We start from the raw sequence: 22,644 nt of genomic DNA on the forward strand, positions 1-22,644 counted from the left end.
GTTGTATGAGAATGGTATGTACGTATGTGTATATGTATGTGTGCGTGTGCATTAAAACCAGCGCTCAGATAATATTCATATCAAGTCCACTAGAGAGGTGCAATATGGTATGAAGTATCTCGCTCAAGAATATTTCATGCTGCCCGGCCTGGAATCGAAGCCACAAATTTATGATCAAAAGACTCTAACACAGATTAATAAGCACGTTCCTTCACGTAAACATGCACATACACACACAGCAATCACAGGAGTCCATACACACGCACAAACACACACGCAAACGCGTTAACATACACAAGCATACGCATATTTATTCATCAAACAAGCAAATCAATATCTCACTGATGGTCAGTTACAAACCCGCTTGCAGACACACACAGGCACCGCCCCCCACACACACACATACACACGCACATGCGCAAAGATCCACATATACGTGCTTACACATCACAACACATGTTACATAACACGGAATACATTGGAAAATACAGAACATGTGGTGTTTATAAGCTAACCTAAAAAAAATTGAAACCTTTGGTCACAGCTGGAACGTTATTGATCGTAGACATGTTCAATTGAGCAACACCCGGGTTTTAAACAACTACCACCACCACCACTACTACTACTCTTACCACTACCTCTACTACTACTACTACTACTACTACTACTACTACTAGCACTACTACTACTACTACTACTACTACTACTACTACTACTACTACTACTACTACTACAAGAGTTTTTAAAAAAATTAAGTATAACAACGTATATTTAGTTATATTAGCAAATTTAATATTCATGGATTTGGAGATTAAATATATAATCTCAAACTTTGTTTTCCGCATTGTTTTAGGCATGCAAATATGTAATATGGACATTTGTCATTGATTTATTTATATATCTTCCCGGATATCTCGGTAAACACACACACACACACACACACACACACACACGTATATATATTTATCGTTGCTATTATGTTAAACTCTCGTATGTCAAAATTTGGGCAAATGCATTTTTTCAATATATATTTTTGCTTGCAATACCCGGTTCTTTTGGTCAAACTATCCTTTGACCTCCAGCCGCTTCAGATGCCAAGAAATAAAAAAATAGTGAAAGCGTAGTAGATCGGTTTTGCTATGGAATTTCGAAACAAATGTTCGTTTTCTGAAAAAACAACATTTTGACTCACGACGCTTTCCCTATATATATACACCTATACATACTTATATACATACATACCTATATATACTAGTAAATGCACCCATCCTTTGGACGGTTTACGTTGCTTTGGTGGTATCTTCTTTACAAAATAAATGAACTACCGAGAAGGTTTATGAGTAGCACGGCATTCTATGTTTCCGATTAACCTAGGAAGGGAAAAATCAAATTGAAGGATGGTTATTGTGAAGGTCGATGCAATTAAATGAGCATAGGGCAGAATTATGATGGGTTGATAGATAAATATATATATATACGTATGTGCATATACAAATATATATACATATAAATGCGAACATGCTTACATATATACATATACATGCATATGCATGCATACATACTTACATATATACTACTTACATACGTAATAAAACCTCTCATAACTCTTTCTTATCTTTACGAATTTTTACAAATTTATTTCGATTCTGTCTTCTGCGAAATTGAATTGATACGATTATGCATAAAAATAAATTAAGCTTGTTCTAAAATCCATCACGACTTTTGAAATTTCCCGCCCACCGCAACTGTTTTTAATTCGTGGTTCTAATGTACGGATAGTCCGAATATACCATTCGTTTCTCTTTATAATTTCCAATTAATGTTTTAAATACTTCAAAATAAAAAATTGTTAAAACACGTGTGCCAAGAACAATTAAAATTCAATGAAATAGAATTTTGGGAGATCCATTATTATGGCTGTATTTTACTCCATTATTCTAAAATCTTCTGAAACGTATACATATACATGTATGAATGCAAACAGAAACATATTAATACACACACACACACATACATGTCCTTAGCCGTACAAGTATATATATAAATTTGGGCATATCTACACAATTCTGCCCGGAAAATTTGCTTGTTCATAACTTTCAGAAAATTGAACATTTCTTTTCTACAGATATGCTTCAGATGGTGTAGATTCCGATTAAATTAGAATTCAATGTGAAAATCGTTTGTTCCTACAGGAGTTTTAGAAAGTTCACACCAATAGGCTTTGTTGTACATATATATGTATGTATGTATATATATATATATATATATATATATATATATTATATATATATATATAATATATATATATATATATATATATATATATACGGGTCTATACGTTTTGCTTTAATTATATCTTTATACACGCACATACACACATAAAAGACTAACACACCTTGGGTTACGACAGTCACAAGTATCCAAAACGTTCTTTCAACTTTGATTTTCCTCTTAATAAGCAGGTTTACGTCTACTTGAACCATATGTATGGTTGTGTGTCCGCTAATATTGTTGATGGACATGCAGCATATCACTGGTATTCCAGATATAAAGTCCAGTATTATGTGAATATGTGTGAAAATCGTCACTTGACTTTCTTCCATAAATGTATTAGAAAATTCTTTGGAAATTATAAAGGGAAATGAACGGTAGATTTGGACTGTCCGTAGTTTAAAACAACGACATAAAAAAATAAAACTGTATATTTGTGGGGGGATAATTTAAAAAAGAATTTTTTTTGCATAATCGTAGAAGACAGAATCGAAAAAAATTGTAAAAGTTCGCAAAAATAAAATAAAAGTTATGAGGGATTTTAGAACGTGCTTTCATCATTATTCCGCCGATCATGGAACATAAGTTTGCAAGCACATAAGTTTGCAAAGTAGAGCTACTGAAGTGATTTGGGAGTAGATTACGAATGACTATAAAATATAGCTGATTTTAAGCATATTTTGTTCATTCTTATTTTCGTATGTAACATGTAAAGATGTACATCTTTTGGAACATTGTCATTTTATGAGAATTTGTTGTCAATTTTTTAAATTTTTACATGAAAAAAAAAATACCGGGGAGATAATATCTGCTGCATTATAAAAAACCAACCACATTAGAATTTCTGGATAACTCTTTTAAAATAACATAAACATATATTTACATGAATAAAAATTACCGGAGACATAACACATGATGTTCTAAAAATAACAGCCTAATAAGATTTTTGGGATAAATCTTTTAAATTAAGATAAACATTTATATACGGGAAAGAAAATTACCGGAAACATAACATCTGTTTCATTACCGTCGCAGGTCGACAGTCGAAGTCAATAAATAAATAGACAAAATCCTTTCAATTTAAAAAAAAAGACCCTATATAGAAAAATTTATATCTATTTACGTCCTGTAACGCGTGTGCACTGGGTAAAATGTTTATTGCCTGACCATCCTTGAGACATAAGTAATGTGCGAGTAAAGTTTGGTGAAATCGGGTGAGAATTGTGGAAATGCATGCATTAGTCATTATACACACACATACTGTGATTCATATATGCTACTACCAAGCGCATTCGTCCTTCGGACAGTTGAATTTGCTTTGGTGGCATTTTTTCACCAAATAATTGAACTACCGTACATGTCAATCTATGTTTCCGATTAACCTAGGAACAGAAAACCAAATTGAAGTGTCGTTATTGTGCAGTTTAATGATCAAAGAACATATAAGTATGCAAGCGATGCAAAGTAGAGCTAGTGAAGTGATTTGGGAGTAGATTACGGATAATGACTACAAAATATAGTTCTTTTACATTAAAGCAAAATTTCAAAATTTCAGAATCAGTCACATAAATGGAGTAAGGAAATTGAAGGAGGACGTTGAAACTACTCTGCTGCGATTTTATTTCATTCAACAGCAAAAGGAGCTATTTTTTCGGAGAGAGGTATGATTCGTACGTTCAAAAATGGAATATAATGCCTACTTGAAAAAGTAGATTACAAGGAATGTATTTGTTATGCGCTTACAGTGCACGGCATCTCTGAAATTGACTTCAGGTAATGAAAGCATGGAGACCTGAAGAGTTTGACTTCAGTTCACGAATACTGCTTTGAATCTTTAGCGGTTCGCAGTGAATAGATGTCGCGTTGAAAGGCAGACAGATAATTGTGAATTTATGTGATGTGTAACATTTCTTGGAGTTCATTCAAAAGAGGCATTTTTGTTTCAGGTATCACCTGAGCTTGGCGAGCTGTTTGCTCAGTGGTGTCTCGCATGAAGGATATTCGAAAGAATCGGTGTTAAGCCTTGTTAACAGGAAGAATAGAGCATATTTGATGATAGGCTTGGCCCTGAATTTTGAACGTTGGCATATAGGAATCTTCATGAATGGGTTTGGGACCCAAATTTATCATCTGGAAAGCAGAGTTGTAAGCTCCAAGTCTCATCATCCGATGGTTATCGTCATCTGCCAACCTCGCGGCGGCGGTGGATGCAGCGTTGCGTGCCCAACGGATAGAACTCTTTTGTGGGGTTTCTGCGACCCCTGCGTCAGCAGCACGTACTCGATAGATTTCACGCTGCTCCGGAGCAGCTGAATCTATAGCAGCGGCAGCTCTTTTCAACAGTCTGCAAGACCTTTGGTACTCAGTTTCTTTAACCTGCTAGCACGGTTGTTTTGTCATTGGAGAAGACTCTCTGCCAATGCATGCTCTCTTTTTAGGTGACATGCCTGTGTTATCTGGAAAAGGAAAATGGGTTTTAGTCTAACAGCGAATGCCATAAAAACTTAAATTGATATGGAGCTTTCTGAAAGATACGCATAGCTTTCGCTGGTGGAAGCAAAACATTTATCTAAAGGTTAATGTTTTGAGACGAATAATATGTGATTGTTTACAAAAAGGATTAAAGCGACAATGTGTAATCGTATTTGTAAGAATGAACAATAGCCGGAATATCATAATGGATGAGTAAATAAGCATCCTTAAAGTGAAACAACGCATTGGTGGGTAAACAAAGGTATCAACAAACAGAAGAGAGGAAAGAGAACATCACCTTTCAAGTAACTCAGAATAGGTAAAGTTAAGCTTACTAAAGTTTAATGCAGCTTGATTATGGAGATTAAGATTGTTTGGTATTGGATATTCATCGCGTACTGTGTTCCTAGTCAATGTAATCACAGTCGCAGATGGAGAGTCAAAATAAATAAATAGAGAAATGTTTTTCACTTTTATAATAATCTCTAACCAAGGCTCAAACAGTACACAGCAATACACATAAAAAGTAACAATACCCAATTACAACATATAAATAAATAAACTAATAAATGTAAAAACTATAAAAATTATACTGTAATACAAATATACGACATATAATTTAAAAAGTACGGAAAACAGTCGGAACAGATAGACAAAGCTCTTTCACTTTTATAATATTCTCTACCGAAAACTCAAATTATACACACCAATACACATAAAAAATATAGAAAGTAATAATACAGAATTAGAACATACAAGTAAATAATAAATGAAAAAATATGATATCCAGAAAAATTATTCTCTAATGCTAATATATGACCATAAGCATTAAATAAATATGGATGACCCTACATACAAAAATGTATGTACATACAACGAATTTGGATAACTCTGTTAAATTAACATAAGCATAAACATATATGTACATGAAGACAAAATGACAGATTCAAATCTTGTTTCCTGACTGAGTCACCGCGCATCTGCACAGCCGAAATAAATCAATCGACCAAATTCTTTCACATTTATAAAATGATTAAATAAATATGGAAGACCCTACATACAAAAAAACTATGTCCATTTACGTCCATTTACGCGGGAGATCTTGGCTAAATGTTAAATTGCATGACAATCCTTGGGACATAAGTGATGTGTGAGTGACGTTCGGATAAAATCGGTTGAGAATTGTGGAAATGTATGCGCTAATCATTATACACACACATACTGTGATTTATATATACTAGATTTTTATTCTTTCATATACATACTTACACACACACACACGCACACACACACACACACACACACACACACACATATATATATATATATATAATATATATATATATATATATATATATATATAGGGAGAGTTTACGAAAAAACAAAAGACGAAGACAGGTAGTGTACAAAACAAACAGATGTATTAGTATAACGCTCAGGAACAGAAAAAAGTATTTTACATTTCAAGCCTACGCTCTTGTACAGAAAGCGACACAGAAAAAGCAGGGAGAGAAACAAGGAGAGAAAAAAGGAGAGAGAAAAAAGGAGAGAAAAAAGGAGAGAATATATATATATATAATATATATATATATATATATATATATATATATATATGGTGTGAAGTGAAAATATGCGTATAGCATAAATAAAAAGGGGAAGAAATATGCCATGATTTCACATAGTTTTAATATCATTTTAATAAAAAAGATATACACATATCTTATGGGTGGTAAAAGTCTCAAAATGGAGTGATATCCAAACGGTTTTCGCTATTTAAATTACATTGTGAAGTAATCATTTCATTTGACAAGAGAATCACACCATTTTGGATTTCTTCAAAAAGTAAGAATGAATGGAGAGGGTGGATAAAGGGAGGTAATAAGTGACAAGGGGGATAACTACCTCCTCAGTATTATTGAATAGTGGTAAATAAATTTGAGTTTGAAATAGGAATAAATAAATTTGATTTTGAAATTGGAATGGGATCACGTGGTCAAGTGTGTATTTTAAGGTGTGGTCTGTACTTTTGTATAAACTGGGTGTTCTTGTTTAGACGTTCTTGTAAGCAGATTGTATCTTTGCATTGGTATAGTGGAAAAATATGGAAATACAGTGTTTTAGTTTCAGCGCATCTGCCAATATGTTCGCCCAGAGCTATCTGTCTGTATTGAGGAAAATGTATCTGTTCTTTATGCAACGTAAATCTGCGTCTCAAAGTAAGGTCCGTTTGGTCCACATAATTTTACCCACAACATCAGCAAGTTGGGATATAAATTAGGTTCTGTGAGGTATATGTGAAGGTGGTCTTAAGTGAAATTTTTCTCCTTGCTAAAATTTGAATTCTGACCCTTCAATTAGGTATGGGCATGTACGACAATTCGGTCGTCTGCATTTTTATCTGTTGGTTTATTATGTATTGAGTGCAGTTTTGCATTTGTTACGAGTCCTTTAAGTGATTTGTGTTGTCTTTTGTATTTGAGGAGTTTATGTGTATTCAGAATGTTGTGAGCAGAGGAAGATTTTGTACAATTGTGCTGTATGCCTCCTTGTTTCTGGGTTTGTGGGTTGATAAGTATGGGAGTAATTTAAGTGAGGTGTGGTATTTTGTTTTGTTATCCTTAGTGTGTTTGTGTCCAATTTTTTGGCACGTTTAATTCCCTGGTCGATATGTGTGGGTAGGTATTGACGTTCAGTTAGTGTTATTTTGAGGTCTTGTAAGCGAAGTTACCGAGTAGTTGCATCAGACACAATTGTACAAATACTTTTCGATAGATTGAAACTGATATTTATATTTGTGTGTTTAGGATGGCATGAGCTGAAAAGGAAATACTGTTTTGAGTTTGTTGGTTTGTAGTAGACGTCGGTCGTAATTTGGCTGTTGGATTTCTTATAGTCAAAATGTCCAGAAATGGGAGCTGTTCATTGCTTTATTCCATGGCAAATTGAATATTGAAAATTATATTGTTCAGTGAAGATTTGTAGTTCAGAGGTTTATCATAGGTTTCATTCCAGATGATAAAAAAGTCGTCTAGGTACGTTTCCCAGTTTTCTCTTATATACTGGTGGGATGGGTGTCCAAATGTTTGGAGCGAAAATTCATATAGGGTAGATTCAACGAAACCCATTATTAGGTTCGCAAATACAGACGCTGCTTTTGTTCCCATCGCAATACCGCATTTTTGGTGGTAGTATATTCTATCGAATAGGAATTAATTGTTTTGTAGGATGAACTTCAGAGATCCAATGACAAAAGTCTGGTTTATGCGGTCCGAGAGAGCTTCTGGGTATTTGTCTAACCAGGATTTTATTCCCTCTGTTCTGTAGTCATGTGGAATGTTAGTGTAGAGGTTGATGATATCAATAGAGACTAATAGTCCTTCTTCGTTGGTGGTGTTTGGCAGATGCCCTAGCATGTCCAGATCGTCTCTAATGAAAATTTTAATGTATTTGAGGAAAGGTTTAAATATTGTGTCTAGAAAATTGCTTAGGCGGTGTGTTTACAGGCTGCGCCCGCTATAATCGGTCTTAATTTTAAGTCTTCTGGTGTTGGAATATTTATGTATAGACCTGGATTTGATTTACAGGCACTGGTAATTATTTGACTCTTGTGGATTTTGAGGAGTCCATAGAAAAGGCTTTATTTGCATTTAAATTTTGCGATATAACCTTTTTCTTTTTCTGTGCAGCTTTTTCCATGTTTGAGTATTAAAGATCCAAGATCTTGTAATGTTTTTTGCTGCCTATAATTATCAACTTTTTCATAAAAGGAAGAAGTCATTCTCTATTATGAACAATGTTTGGTTTTTATAGTATTCTGTGTCAATCAATACTACAGCACTACCTTTGTCTGCTTCTTTGATTGTCAGGTCTTCGTTGGTTTTAGTTGTAGTAGGTGATTCCATTGTAGGTTGTTGAAGTTTGACATAATTTTTGGTTTAAAGTTAGTCTGAGGGAAATTCTGGATACGGTCGCAGAAGTCGTCTAGTGATTTTTTCCTCCCTTTGGGTGGTAGACAATTACTTTTGTTTTTCACTATTGATTCGTCATCGATATTGTAGTTGGTTAGTGCTTCTGTCAATCGGAGTTTTCTACAGAATTCTGCAATATTATCTTTAATTTCATTGGGGTTAGGTCTACGTGGGGTGAATGTAAATTTTAAACCTTTAGTTAAAATATGGATTTTTGTTGTGGAAAGAATTTTCCTAGCTAAATTGATTATTTTGGGTTTCTCTCGTAAGTTCTGTTCTAACGTGTGTCAGTGTGTCTCTCTACTCAGTCTAAAAATCGTTTGTAGAAATTAAGTTGGAAGGTGTTCTCAGTATTAGGGTTTTGATTGTGGGTGTATTGTTGCGTAGGTGAAATTATTGTGATTATGTGGTATGGGTGTTTTTGTAGGAATGAGTTTTTAAGGATGTTTAGTCTTGTATGGGGCGCTGTGAAATTGTTCATTTTGTCTTGGTGAGAGAGTTGAAGTTCCGAAAGTTGAATTTCTTACCACTATTCAATAATACTGGGGAAGTAGTTGTCCCCTTACCACCCATTGCCCCCGTTTATCCATTCTTTCCATTCATTCTTACTTTTTAAGAAATCCAAATGGTGTCATTTCTTTGTCTCAAGAAATAATTAGAGTAAAACCACTAATTTATATATATTATATATTTATATTGTGAAATTTGATTTAATACTAAAAGGAATTTTTCCCTGTAATTTTGGATTTATACTCCCTATTATTATTATTATTATTATTATTATTTATTATTATTATTATTATTATTATTGTTATTATTTTTACTATTATTATTATTATTATTATTATTATTATTATTATTATTATTATTATTATTATTATTATTATTATTATTATATATATATATAATGAGAGAGAGTTTGTGTGTGTTTTCCTCTGAATTGCAGTAACGAATTTAAGCTTGTCGAACGCTAGCACTCATTCCATGAGCTTCTATTTGTTGTTTTCCCCCTCTGCTAGCACACACATGAATCAACCTCCTGCAAACAAACACACACACACACACACATGCATATATGTATCTTTGTGTGTATGTATACATACAATTTATGCTCTTTGAGATTAAACTACCTTCAAATTATTTCCCATTCGATGTTAATAAATCAAAGTTTTTATCCACTTAAATTATGATCAAGCTTCGTAAATTCTTCAATTATGTTGGTTACCAGTAAGATCCAAGCTTTAGTCAACAATTCATAGCAGTATAAGTGGTTAATTTCTGTGAATAATTTAACATTGTAGAACATCGGGAATACGTGTTATAGAGTATAAAAGCAAATCACCTAAACTTTTATGTTGGCAATCAAAATACCTGGAACACTTTTACCTGGACCTCAGGTTCCAGCCCCAAAGAAAGTTCCATTTCCTCAGTTATGACCATGTGTATATATTTGTATCCAGTATACTTTGAAAATATGAGAATATGACAAACTTTTCTTCGATTACCTATGTAGTATCGAGCTGTGCAGGCGCTTGCTTGCTAAGAAACGTGCTTACCTTGTGGTGTTGAGTCCAGTCCCACTGCGTGGTATATCGATTAAGTTACTTGGATAAGCAAGTCCTTTAGAGTGGATTTGATCAACGGAAACTAAAAGAATTCTGCTGTATATACGTATGTATATATGTAAGTATATATATATATATATATATATATGAATAAAGGAATGCTGAATATATCTATCTATATCTACCTACATACCTATATTTCTATTTATCTATTTCCATGGTCATGAAGCCTCAACCGAAAAAATAAAAACAATGTCCTCTTCTTCTAAACAAAATCGCCAAAAAACATCTGTTTTGTATAAATGAACAAGCCGTTCGTACATTCACAAAATTTTATTTGACAAGTTCGAGAAACGAAGGAAACAACGTAATAATAATGAATAAATAAATAGAAATTTTTCCAAAATTCTGACAATATTTTTTCTCACTATTCAATTTCTGTATCCAACACGTAACATTCTATACACACACACACACACATATATATATATATATATATATTGATAATAATATATATTATTTATATTATTATATGATCGAACGCCACGCATCCTTTTCCAAGTAAGTTTTGTGTGTGGGTATTTATATATATATATATATATATATATATATATATTATATATATATATATATATATATATATATATATATGTGCATACACACGACAGGATTCCTAAAATATACTGACAATTTACTAGTGAGTACGAATACATACCCGGGTATCTTTGCGTTTGCGTGTGTACATGTGTGTTTGTACATGTGTAGTCGTATGTGTGTGTGTGTGTGAGGGGGTGTCTGCTCGTTTGTTGCTTTGTTTATTTCCCGAAACATACATTCCCCAAACGTTACTATTGTTTTAGTTTGGAGAAATTTCGCCCATCATTTTTCGTTTGTATACTAAGGAGTACGCTTTCCATTATCATTGGTAGCTTTTGTGAGTTTTGCAGCTTCTTGTTATCTCCTAAACCATATTTGCCAACGTTGTTAGCTACTACTTGTTTTCCATTGTTTATTTTCATCGTTTGAATATTTTAAGTATTTTACGTTACTACATTTGGCTGTTTTATTTTAATTGATTTTTAATAATTTTCTCGTGACACCATTCCTACTTTGTCATTTTTATGTTCACTATTATTGAATATAGTTAGCGTAGTGCCAAAATTTGAAATATTGAATTCACAGAAGGCAGTGAGTAGGCAAAATCATTACCGCGCCGGGCAAACTACTTTGTGGCATTTCATCCGTCATTACAGTCTGAGTTCAATTTCTTACGAGGCCGACTTTTTCTTTCATCCTTTCAGGGTTCGTTAAAACGAGTAGAAGTTGGACAGTTGGGTCTATGTGATAGACTTACCTACTCCACCGACGTTCCTAGCCTTGTGCCAAAATTTGATACCAATATTATTGAATTCAATTAATTTACAATTCGTTATGTTGTAGTTGCAGTTAATTGTTGGGTTTGTTAACATTAAAATATTGCAAACATTGTTTTTTAATATTAATCCAGCTCATATATTTCTAATTTTCTCATTAGAATTTTTGTTTTGTATCTTATCACTTTTATTTGATTTAAGTTTAAGGATGGGTAATTAAACATCATTACTCTCATTTTAGAGACTGAATGAAATGAATTATTAGCTTCCGCAAATTGACTTCTTCTTAGAAGAGTGTTTTTATATTTTCTGAACAGTATGTCAAAAGCGAATTAGTTTCGAAATGCCACTAGTGTTTTTGAGTGGATATTTTCAACTGTGAATAATATGAATCGTCCATTTAGAGGAGACAACATTTAAAGGCATTGTAGTTAAAATCAGTTATTATATATACTTACATTTAAGCATCCTTGCTTTGTAAATATGTAACACCTATGATTTTAGTTGTGCATTTGCCTCCACTATTTTCCATCGTTGCCAAAGCACCTAATATTAGAAAACAACGAACAGAAAGAGAGAGAGAGAGAGAAAGACAGACAGAGTGAGATAGATAGACAGATACCTAGACAGAGAGAGGGAGAGTAAATGGGGTGAGAGAGAGCGTGAAAGAGAGAGGAAGAAAGTGGGAGAGAGAAAGAGTTTGTTTCGAGAAACGTTATTATTTCAATATCTTGTCGCTCTTTCAGGCTACTCGTAACATGTAACCCATTAAAACTTTTCAAACACCACCCTGTGGCTTATCTTAATTTATATGTGTCGTTACATGGATAGTTTCCTCTTATGTCTTTCAAGTTAATATGTCTCCAACGAGCTGACAGAATCGTCAGATCCCTGTAAGGTGACCTTTACCTTCTATTCTATCAGGATCGACAATATATTGTGTTGATTCAAAAGATTTGCGATATCTTATATGCCTTATTCGTTATCTTACAACAAGAGCAATCTAAAATTCAAAGTAGAAGCCATCGTATTGCGCTGTCTGACGCCACGTTTTTGCCAGGTCTCTTATCCCACAGATATCAGTTCCTGTCCTTCGAGGTGAAGTACACTTTCACTGAAGCTCTCACCACCTATTGCAGGGACTAAGCCATGGATCGGAACAAGTAGTCGTCAATAGAATCTATGCCCGGACTATATGCTGGGTGTGGCATCACTGAATTGTATCATGTTGCTGGAAATCTTTCCGGGTGGTTCGAGTGGTATGACATCTTGCGTTGTCCTGCTGCAGAAGAGCTATTCGTAACAAACTCGTAGTGGATCCCTCACTCATAATTCTAGGAGACCCAGAACATCGCCTTTGTTCGAAACGCCCGTTCTTGGCGATAGGTTCCATAAGCCAGCCCTTACTTCACTACTCTTCAACCGTTTTTGCACGTCAGGATTGCGGGCATAAGTCATCTCCTTCTCAGTATTACTTATTCCGACCCGCGGCTCATTTCCTGCGCTCGCGAAATTTCATCAACTAAGTGGTGGTGGAAACTTCAGTGAAGGCGTTCTTCGCCCTCGTGTACAAAAACTGGCATCAGCGTGGGATAAAAGAACTGGCCGAAAGGTGGCTGGAAAGGTTGCTGCAACACGATGGCCTCTACTTTGAATGCTAGGCTGATTTTGTTTTAACTTGACGAATAAAGTAAATATACTATCAAAATATTGCAAAAATTTTAACTTAACACAATATATTACCATTCATAGTAACATTTAACCCACTTCTCTCAAAGCTGCCGAATTTAAAAGATATTACTTCTCGAAGCAAAGTGTATTCCCGTGTAGCACAACTTTCACGTTTTCTTAAATCATGTACTTGCAGTATATATTATTGTTAAATTAAGTTTCGAATTGAATGGCTGCTCTCTGTATCAAATTCTGCTGATTGACGTATTTATTATTGTAAGTAGATATAACATTGAAGCATACTTGTGGCTTCCTCAGAGCTAATTCTCAATTCTTCTAATTCCAAAGAATTGGAATTACGTTTCTCATCTTCAACATACTAAGGAAATTTATCAATAAATACTTAGATTTTTTATAGTTTCTCCAAATGTTGCGTCAATAAACAGACTGTCTTCTGAACCAGTAGTAAAAATATCCATTTTAAGTTGTTTTTGGTTTCCTTGTAAAGGTTTATTACGAGTTTGTTATTTGCAGTTAAGGCCGAGTTATTTTGATACTTATTAAAGAAGTATTTTACACTTATAGGCGCAGGAGTGGCTGTGTGGTAAGTAGCTTGCCTACCAACCACATGGTTCCGGGTTCAGTCACACTGCGTGGCATCTTGGGCAAGTATCTTCTGCTATAGCCTCGGGCCGACCAAAGCCTTGTGAGTGGATTTGTTAGACGGAAACTAAATGAAGCCTGTCGTATATATGTATATATATATATATATATAATATATATATATATATATATATATATATATATGTATGTATATGTTTGTGTGTCTGTGTTTGTCCCTCTAGCATTGCTTGACAACCGATGCTGTTGTGTTTACGTCCCCGTCACTTAGCGGTTTGGCAAAAGAAACGGGGTCGATTTGCTTGACTAAAGGCGGTACTCCAGCATGGCCGCACTCAAATGACTGAAACAAGTAAAAGAGAGAGTTATTGAATGAGCCCCAACCTGGCTTCAGTATTTGATTGAAGTAGTAAAAGATAATGATGATAGTTTGATGTTGTTGTCATTGTTATCCTCCTCCTCCTCCTCCTCTTCCTATTTTTTCTTTTGATTATTATTAAGAATCGTTAACACGTCGGGCAAAATGCTTACCGGCATTTCGTTCGTCCTTACATTCTGAGTCCAAATTCCGCCGAGATCGACCTTGCCTTTCATCCCTTTGGGGTCGATAAAATATGTTCCAGTGAACAAAGTGGGTCAATGTCGTAGACCTGTCGGCTTTCCCATAATTTCATACGTATACATGTCATTATTCTGTTTATTTCAAAAATGCTTGCCAATAGAGAAATAATCGGTTTCTAACCTAGATTCAGTGAGGGCGCGTGGCTTCGTGGTTAGGGCATTCGGCTCATGATCGTAAGGTTGTGAGTTCGATTCCCGGCGACGCGTTGTGTCCTTGAGCAAGACACTTTATTTCACGTTGCTCCAGTCCACTCAGCTGGCAAAAATGAGTTGTACTTGTATTTCAAAGGGTCAGCCTTGTCACTCTCTGTGTCACGCTGATTTTCCCCGAGAACTACGTTAAGGGTACACGTGTCTGTGGAATGCTCAGCCATTTGCACGTTAATTTCACGAGCAAGCTGTTCCGTTGATCGTATCAGCTGGGACCCTCGTCGTCGTAACCGGCGGAGTCTTTAACCTAGATTCAAAGTTATTTCATTGCAATTTCAACATCAACAACAAGGTAGCTTTGTATGTATGTATGTATATATGTATATGTATGTATGTATGTATGTATGTATGTATGTATGTATGTTTTTTATGTATGTATGTACGTATGTATGTATGTATGTTTGTATGTACGTATGTACAGATTTTTATGTATTCTTATGCATATAGTTACATATCTAGACATGCTCAAATATATTTAAATGATAAAATTCTGAAAACTTTTACAGATGTTTGCAGTTCTGGATTGGGTCTATAGTCTTCGAATTAGCTTTCTCCATTCTGATTTTGAGACGCCTAATTTCTCCAGATTGGTATTTAGGGCCCCAATAATTATAGATATAAACCTGAACTTATAATCTGGATAGAATAACTGCAGATTTCTCAATAGTTTAGCATAGGTGTTCTCTTTTTCACCTATCTTCAGCTTTCACATCCGCTGGGCAACTAATTTCCACTACTGTGCATAGTTTTTCTACTCAATCTCAAAACATTATATCAGGTTTATTGTTTTTACATTTTACATATCAGGCCTTAAATTTTATTGAATTTTTCTCTGGTACATTCCACCAGTATTCCTTTTCATTATGAGTGGCTATTGCTTCTACCATATTGAGGGATTTTATTTATCTGTCCTTGGGATTATCCTTCCGACAGATTTCATTATAGAGTGCTCTAGCTACAACGTCATGCTTTATCAGTAGATGATAGCTTGATGACATTTTCGGACAACTGCTTATGATGTGGGTGATATCTTCAGTGTGAACTCCACAAAGTCTGCATCGGTTGTCACACTTTACGGCTTCTCCCGCATCTCTATCCCTTCTGTGCATCAGGCACTTGGTTGATATTTCCTGTTCCTGCATTGCAAAGGTATACTCTTCAAAGTGGGAGGTAGTAATCCAGCTATTCATCCTTGATAAACTACTTTGACGATCGATGTTGCTATCATCACGATGCTTTCTACTTACATATTCATACATATTCTTCTCCTCATATAGGCTCATTCTCTCATCTGATATTATGTTGCAGTAGAGTCGTACGACTTGTTTGGGCATGTATTCTAGGTTATCAGACAAAGAGTGTTGCTCAATGAGCTGCCTTCCAAATCTTATGATGTTATCAGCCTCATGTATGCAAACTTGGTCAAGGGATGCACTTCGACGCTTGGTGGTTAAAAGATGTTGCCGAAGGGATATAATGCGACATTCAAAGGCATTTTGGATCGATGTTAAGCCGCTGTCGCCGTGTTTACGTTTTAACTAGAGGAGGTCTTCGTCACTGTTTATGTGGAAATTGTGTGTTCTTATTAGTATCTTTCGGGTTTTCACATCAATGGTTTAGATCTCATCAAGCGTCCAATCAAGCAGTCAAAATGCTGGTGTGAGTACTGGCACTGAAAACACATTGTGGGCCACTGTTTTATTGGGTGCAGAGAGTTCTAAGGTCCAAATACTCTTTAATGACACGTATTTTGTTACAGGTTCCATTGTGTGATGTACCTAGCCTGGTTTATAACTTCCCACTTTTCATAACCATATAACAACATTTATCCTGACCAAACTCCAACCCGACGTCCTTTGAGAATGTTGTAACTACGTCAAGGCTCTTTTTCATCACATGCATATTATTTGCATAAAGTTTTAAGTCATCCACAAAGAAACTGTGTACGGACAGATAGACAAGAGGAGAAACAACAATTAGAAGGACAGGCAAAATACAAGACGTGTCATTCATCTCTTTCTTTCATCAGTCAAGTCCCAGAAGTCACGACCATTACGGGCAGTTACACTTAAATATATATATATATATATATATATATATATATATATATATATATATTATATATATATATATATATATATATATATATATATATATATATAGGTGAGAAAGTTGGTGTGTGAAAGAACGTGGTTGAATATATAGAAAATAGTAAAAAGTGAAAAAACTACAGAAGGCTTGTTTTAAAAGGTTAAAAAATATATTTGAGTCATTATGTCAGCAGAATGTTATAAAATTTTTTCATAACGAAGTCATAACACGATGTTTTGAGACATTTGAAAAGTTAACACGAAACCGGTAATTTCTTCAAAAACTATGTCACTGTATGAAAACATTTTATAACATTCTTCTGACATAAAACTTAGATAAAAACTTAGATATGTTTCGACCAGAGATTGGTCCAGGCCATGTCTAACTTAATAGCACCACCTGATAGGATTATTCGAATCCTGTTTAAGTCAAGTTTTGTTCAAGTAGTGAGTTCTTGTTGGGTGAGTTGTATCCAGTTTTGTTCAAGTAGTGAGTTCTTGTTGGGTGAGTTGTATCCAATTATGGTGGCTTGTCTGGTATTCTTTGAAGGAATCTATCCAGACTCTGTTTGAAGTTGATGGGATCCTTTTCCTCTTTGATCTCCCTCGGGACAATGTTAAATAGGGCAGGGCCTGTTGAGGAAAAGAAATTATGTTGCAGTGTACATGTATGTTGTGATCTTGAATTTGGCAGGGGACGTATAGCCCGTGGTCCAAGTCTCGGATGAACCTTGAAGCTAATGTTTAGGTCGTTTGGGCAAAGTTGGCGGTATATTTTCCACATCGTACAAATGATGTACCGCTCACGGCGACGCTGGAGGGAGTAAAGTTTCAAGGCTTTAAGGCGATCCCAATAGTCGAGAGCAGCCATGCCTTCAATTTGTTTAGTGAGAGCCCTCTGGGGTGACTCAATTCTGGAGATGTTTTGTCTTGTGTGAGGAGACCACAGTGGGCAGCAGTATTCAAGGTGTGGCCGTACAAAGGATGAAAAAAGTGGTATGATGACACCTTGTTCTCTGGACCGGAAAGTTCTTAAGATCCAGGAACTCATCCTACGAGCTGTATCGACCTTCTTATTGATGTGTGCGCTCCAACTGAGATCGTCATCAACAATTACACCCAGGTCTCTGATATTGTTAGAGGCTGTGAGCGGTTCCCCTGAAGGAAGAGAGTATGGTTGCTTTAGTGAGGAATTTCTTCCAAAATGCATCAGCTCAAATTTTCCCTCATTCAGTTGCATTTTGTTTCTGTCTGCCCATTGACTCACAGCATATAGGTCAGACTGGAGTTGAGTTCGGTCTGCTTCTTCATTGACGATTTGCTGGAGCTTAGTGTCATCAGCGAATATTTTCACTTTGCAGTGATGTACGACACTGGAAAGGTCGTTTACATAAATTATGAAGAGTAGCGGACCCAAAACAGTTCCCTGGGGAACACCGCTGGTGACTTTTGCTGGGTTTGAGTGGACTCCATCAACTACAACATGTTGTGTTCTATTCTCTAGGAAATACTGAATCCAGTGTAGAACTTTTCCACGGATTCCAACATTTGCCAATTTTGAGAGTAGGATGTTATGGTCTACCCTGTCGAACGCTTTACTGAAGTCAAGGTATATGACGTCTATATTTTTTAACCTTTTAAAACAAGCCTTCTGTAGTTTTTTCACTTTTTACTATTTTCTCTATATATATATATATATATATGGGCGCGCACGTATTTAGTTGTGTTTTTATAGACACGTACAATAAAATATGGAGTCGATCAGTGAGGCGGAACAAATATTGCAACACATGCTCCATATCCGATGCTTCTACTTGTTACATACTTGACATTTCCGTCTCTTTAGAACATATTCTTGCCTAATGTTTATGCAAATACTTTCTAACTATGTTACACTTTCTAGCCTATGATGTAGTATGTGTTTATATGCAATTAGTTCATATCTTATACTCTTCTATTTTCTTTATGTAAAATCTTCTTCACCTTAAATTTTGGAGTATTGCATTAGTGGGAGTCCCTTCTCCAGTTTCATGTTTACAACGCTTGTTGATGTTCTTACCTCATGCCAACATAAATTTCTGCTCTTTGTGCGCATGACAGTTTTAATCTGTACTTCTTTTATCTGTCCCTTTTCTTATTCTTCTATCTCACTCTTCGTTTAATTCACATGATACTATTAATCTGCATCTTTACAACAACTTATCCCCGACTTTGCGTCCTCCTTCAAAACTCCTCTACTGCAATCCTTACAAAAGCGTTTTCCCCCACGTCTTGCCATGCGCTAACACATCTACACTACTCTTAGTCTATTTCTGTTCTTATTGCGCTTTCTACTACTGCATTATCAGCATCTATCTCTCTATCGCTCTCTTACGTATCTATCTGCTTCTGCGCTCTATTTTCTTTGTATTTCGCCCAGGAGAAATAAAAATGACTGAAACAGAATGTTCACAAACAATCAGCTCATACCACTCAGTATTTTAGTTGCAATTCTTTTTTTATCAATTTTAGCTGGCTGAGAGTATCATTAGTTTCTTTGGATTCCGGATCTTACTTAAAGAAAACAGAGTTTAGTGGAAATTTCTCGTCTTGATGATTGAAAGCACTCTGCACTCTCTTGACATCAAATAACAAAACGGAGAAGACCGGACGTTCAATTATTGATCATATTGCGTCTCGGTATCATTTTCAGCCTTAGTGAAATATTCCTTTCTTTGAAGATCAGTTCATACAATAATAACACTAATGTTGTATTGTGACTAGAGTTAATTGAAGGAACTTCCATCGATCAACTAGCTTTTACCTAAAATCGATTATAATTGATCTCAGTATGGATGTCATCACATCCAATTATTCTAATACGGTTGAAAGAAAATGCTGCGAACATGATTTCTTAAATAATGAGTGATCTAGATTTGGAAGTGTAAGGATGAAAATTTCAGGGCTATTCTCTATTTTTAAAAATGTAGTTCTGAACAATAGGCAAGAAAGTTAATTGATAGCCTTTTTCTCTCCGTATTTATAGACTTCTATCTTTTGCTTACAAAGAAAAAAATCTCCCACTTCTATATTACTGTCGAAAGTAGACTATTTGCGACGGCCAGATAACTTTTCTAGTTTCGACATCATACAGTCAGTGACGCTTTGATGTCGTAAGAGCTTGACCTGCAAAATTTCCATCTCAGTCAATGTAAGATAGAATGTGTTCGGATTACTCAGTTTTTGTAAACAATGCAACAACGAAGTACATGATAACTGCGAAGTCAATGAACGTACATCATCTTTGCACAGTCCTCAAGAAGTAGAAGCCTAAAACCACGTAAAATCGACTATATTCTCTCGGAAAATGAATGATCTTTCATGTTGCAATGCTAGATGTCCTTAGAAAACCTTGGATAGTCACTGTCTGAATATATTTGAGCACATATTTGTTCGATCTGAATTGACCTGAGATTAAGTGTCAATAACATCATCATTTTATCGCTTTTAGCGCTTTGCTCTATTCCAGTTTTAGCGCTATGCTCGATTCCAGTTTCTTCTGTTCACCTCCTACCCTCTTAATAAATCCAATGAGGTGACCTCAGCTTAAATTATATTGTCAGCTCGATCCACCAACATCAATACGCAGGACTAGAGAGAGCATATAGGTATTCTCAATGATGTTAAAATTAGCAGCCAATCTTTCTTTTCCTCGCGTTCTAAAATCGTAAAAGGAAAATGTATTGTGAGAAATATCATAAATGCATAAAGAGGGCTGTCAAAAATGGAAAGGCTGATTTAGGGCAATCATATCACAACGACGATGACCACCGCCATTACAATCACTAGCACCACCACCACTACCACTACGAACACTTCAACATCCACCACCACTGCCACTACCACCATCAATAAAATCTACAATAAAATAATGAAGTGCCATTTCTAACAGATCAAACGTCACAAATTCAATAGAGAACTAGAAAACTTAAATGAATGTCATTATCTGCTAATAGGAATCACAGAATTATAGTATACAGATTTAGTATATAACGCATTCCATGCATTGAAAGCTAATGGTGAATATCGTAAAGTTCCAGATGAGCTAAGACCACCAACCGTTTTATATTCTAGGTATAGAAGCTAATTTACTTTTATACCCAGTACTCCGAAGAGTATAATAAAGAGAAAACTTAAACGTCATAATCTTGCAATTCTACCTAAAATTACCAAATGGTACATCCTAGCATTCGAAGAAAGGAAGTGGAGTTGATGTTCTATCGATTGTGCCACGCCCAAAACATCTTATACAGAAATATCATTGTGATTGATTTTGATTAAAGAATAAAGTATAAATACAAGCAGTTTGAACTGAGTCATATTATATAACTGATACTATATTTATTATAGTTTCTTCATTCTTCAAACTATAACCAGCAAATTTATTCCCGGGTTAGTCAATATTAAAAGAATGAAATACTGTCTGTTATAACACACATACATGCATTGATTTCTATCACTATGAGCACAAAGATCCAATTGTTCTGGAAGCGTATAACGGTTATAACGACACTCGAAGCTGACAAATTCTATATTTCATTAACCCCAGAAGGTTGAAAGACTATGTTGAATTTGCATGAATTCATGTATTATAAAGCAGTTTGTAAAACGTATTTTAAGCCTATCATCATATACATAGTAATCTAAATGTAATCGAATCACTTTTACAAGCTAGACCACATTAAAACCAATTGAAATTATCGGTCATTGATAATGAAACAATGAGAGAATAACAAAATCAACGAAACAATATTTACTTATTTATTCCTATTTCGCTGTTTTATGCATACACAATGATACAGTCTTATTAAAAGGAAGAATCGATCGAAAATTGATTGAGATAACACAATAAGACAATACATGATTTACAGATGAGCACAAAACAAAGAAGTTGTGATCAGCTGTTAGTGCTAAGTCCTTTCTGATTTCATCTCACATATATACAACAGTAGAGTCGCTGTATGTGCAATATATGGTAGCAATAACATTCACAGTTGCACTTTACATTCTGCTGGGACAAAGGTCAATTTACATTTTGTATTCAATGAAACAAGATGGAATAGCACGGGATTGTTTTACTTTCTGGTACAGATCTACTGAACAGAGCTGATCTAGCGTTAAAGATCATGATATCGCCTCCAACACCACAACTGATTCCAGTGATCCGCCGCCACACGCCACTGCCTTCAGGACAGCAGAGAATCAATTATAATAATGGCGATAGTAGTAGTAGTAGTAGTAGTAGTAGTAGTAGTAGTAGTAGTAGTAGTAGTAGTAGTAGTAGTAGTGGTGGTGGTAGTAGTAGTGGTAGTAGTAGTAGTAGTAGTAGTAGTAGTAGTAGTGGTGGTAGTAGTAGTGGTGGTGGTAGTAGTAGTAGTGGTGGTAGTGGTGGTGGTGGTAGTAGTAGTAGTGGTAGTAGTGGTAGTGGTGGTTGTAGTAGTAGTAGTAGTGGTAGTAGTAGTAGTGGTTGTAGTAGTAGTAGTAGTAGTAGTATAACATGAATGATATAGTAGTAGTTGCAGCAGTAGTAGCAACAGCAGCAGCAGTAGTGGTAGTAGTAGTAGTATAGTAGTAGTAGTAGTAGTAGTAGTAGTAGTAGTAGTAGTAGTAGTAGTAGTAATAGTAGTAATAGTAGTTTCAAATTTTAACACAAGGCCAAAATTTTCGGGGAAAGGGATAAGTAGATTACATTGAACCCAGTACTCAACTGGTACTTATCTTATCGTCTCCAAAATGACGAAAG

Source organism: Octopus sinensis, linkage group LG3 (assembly GCF_006345805.1).
Source record: "Octopus sinensis linkage group LG3, ASM634580v1, whole genome shotgun sequence".
Classification (NCBI taxonomy): Eukaryota; Metazoa; Mollusca; class Cephalopoda; order Octopoda; family Octopodidae; genus Octopus; species Octopus sinensis.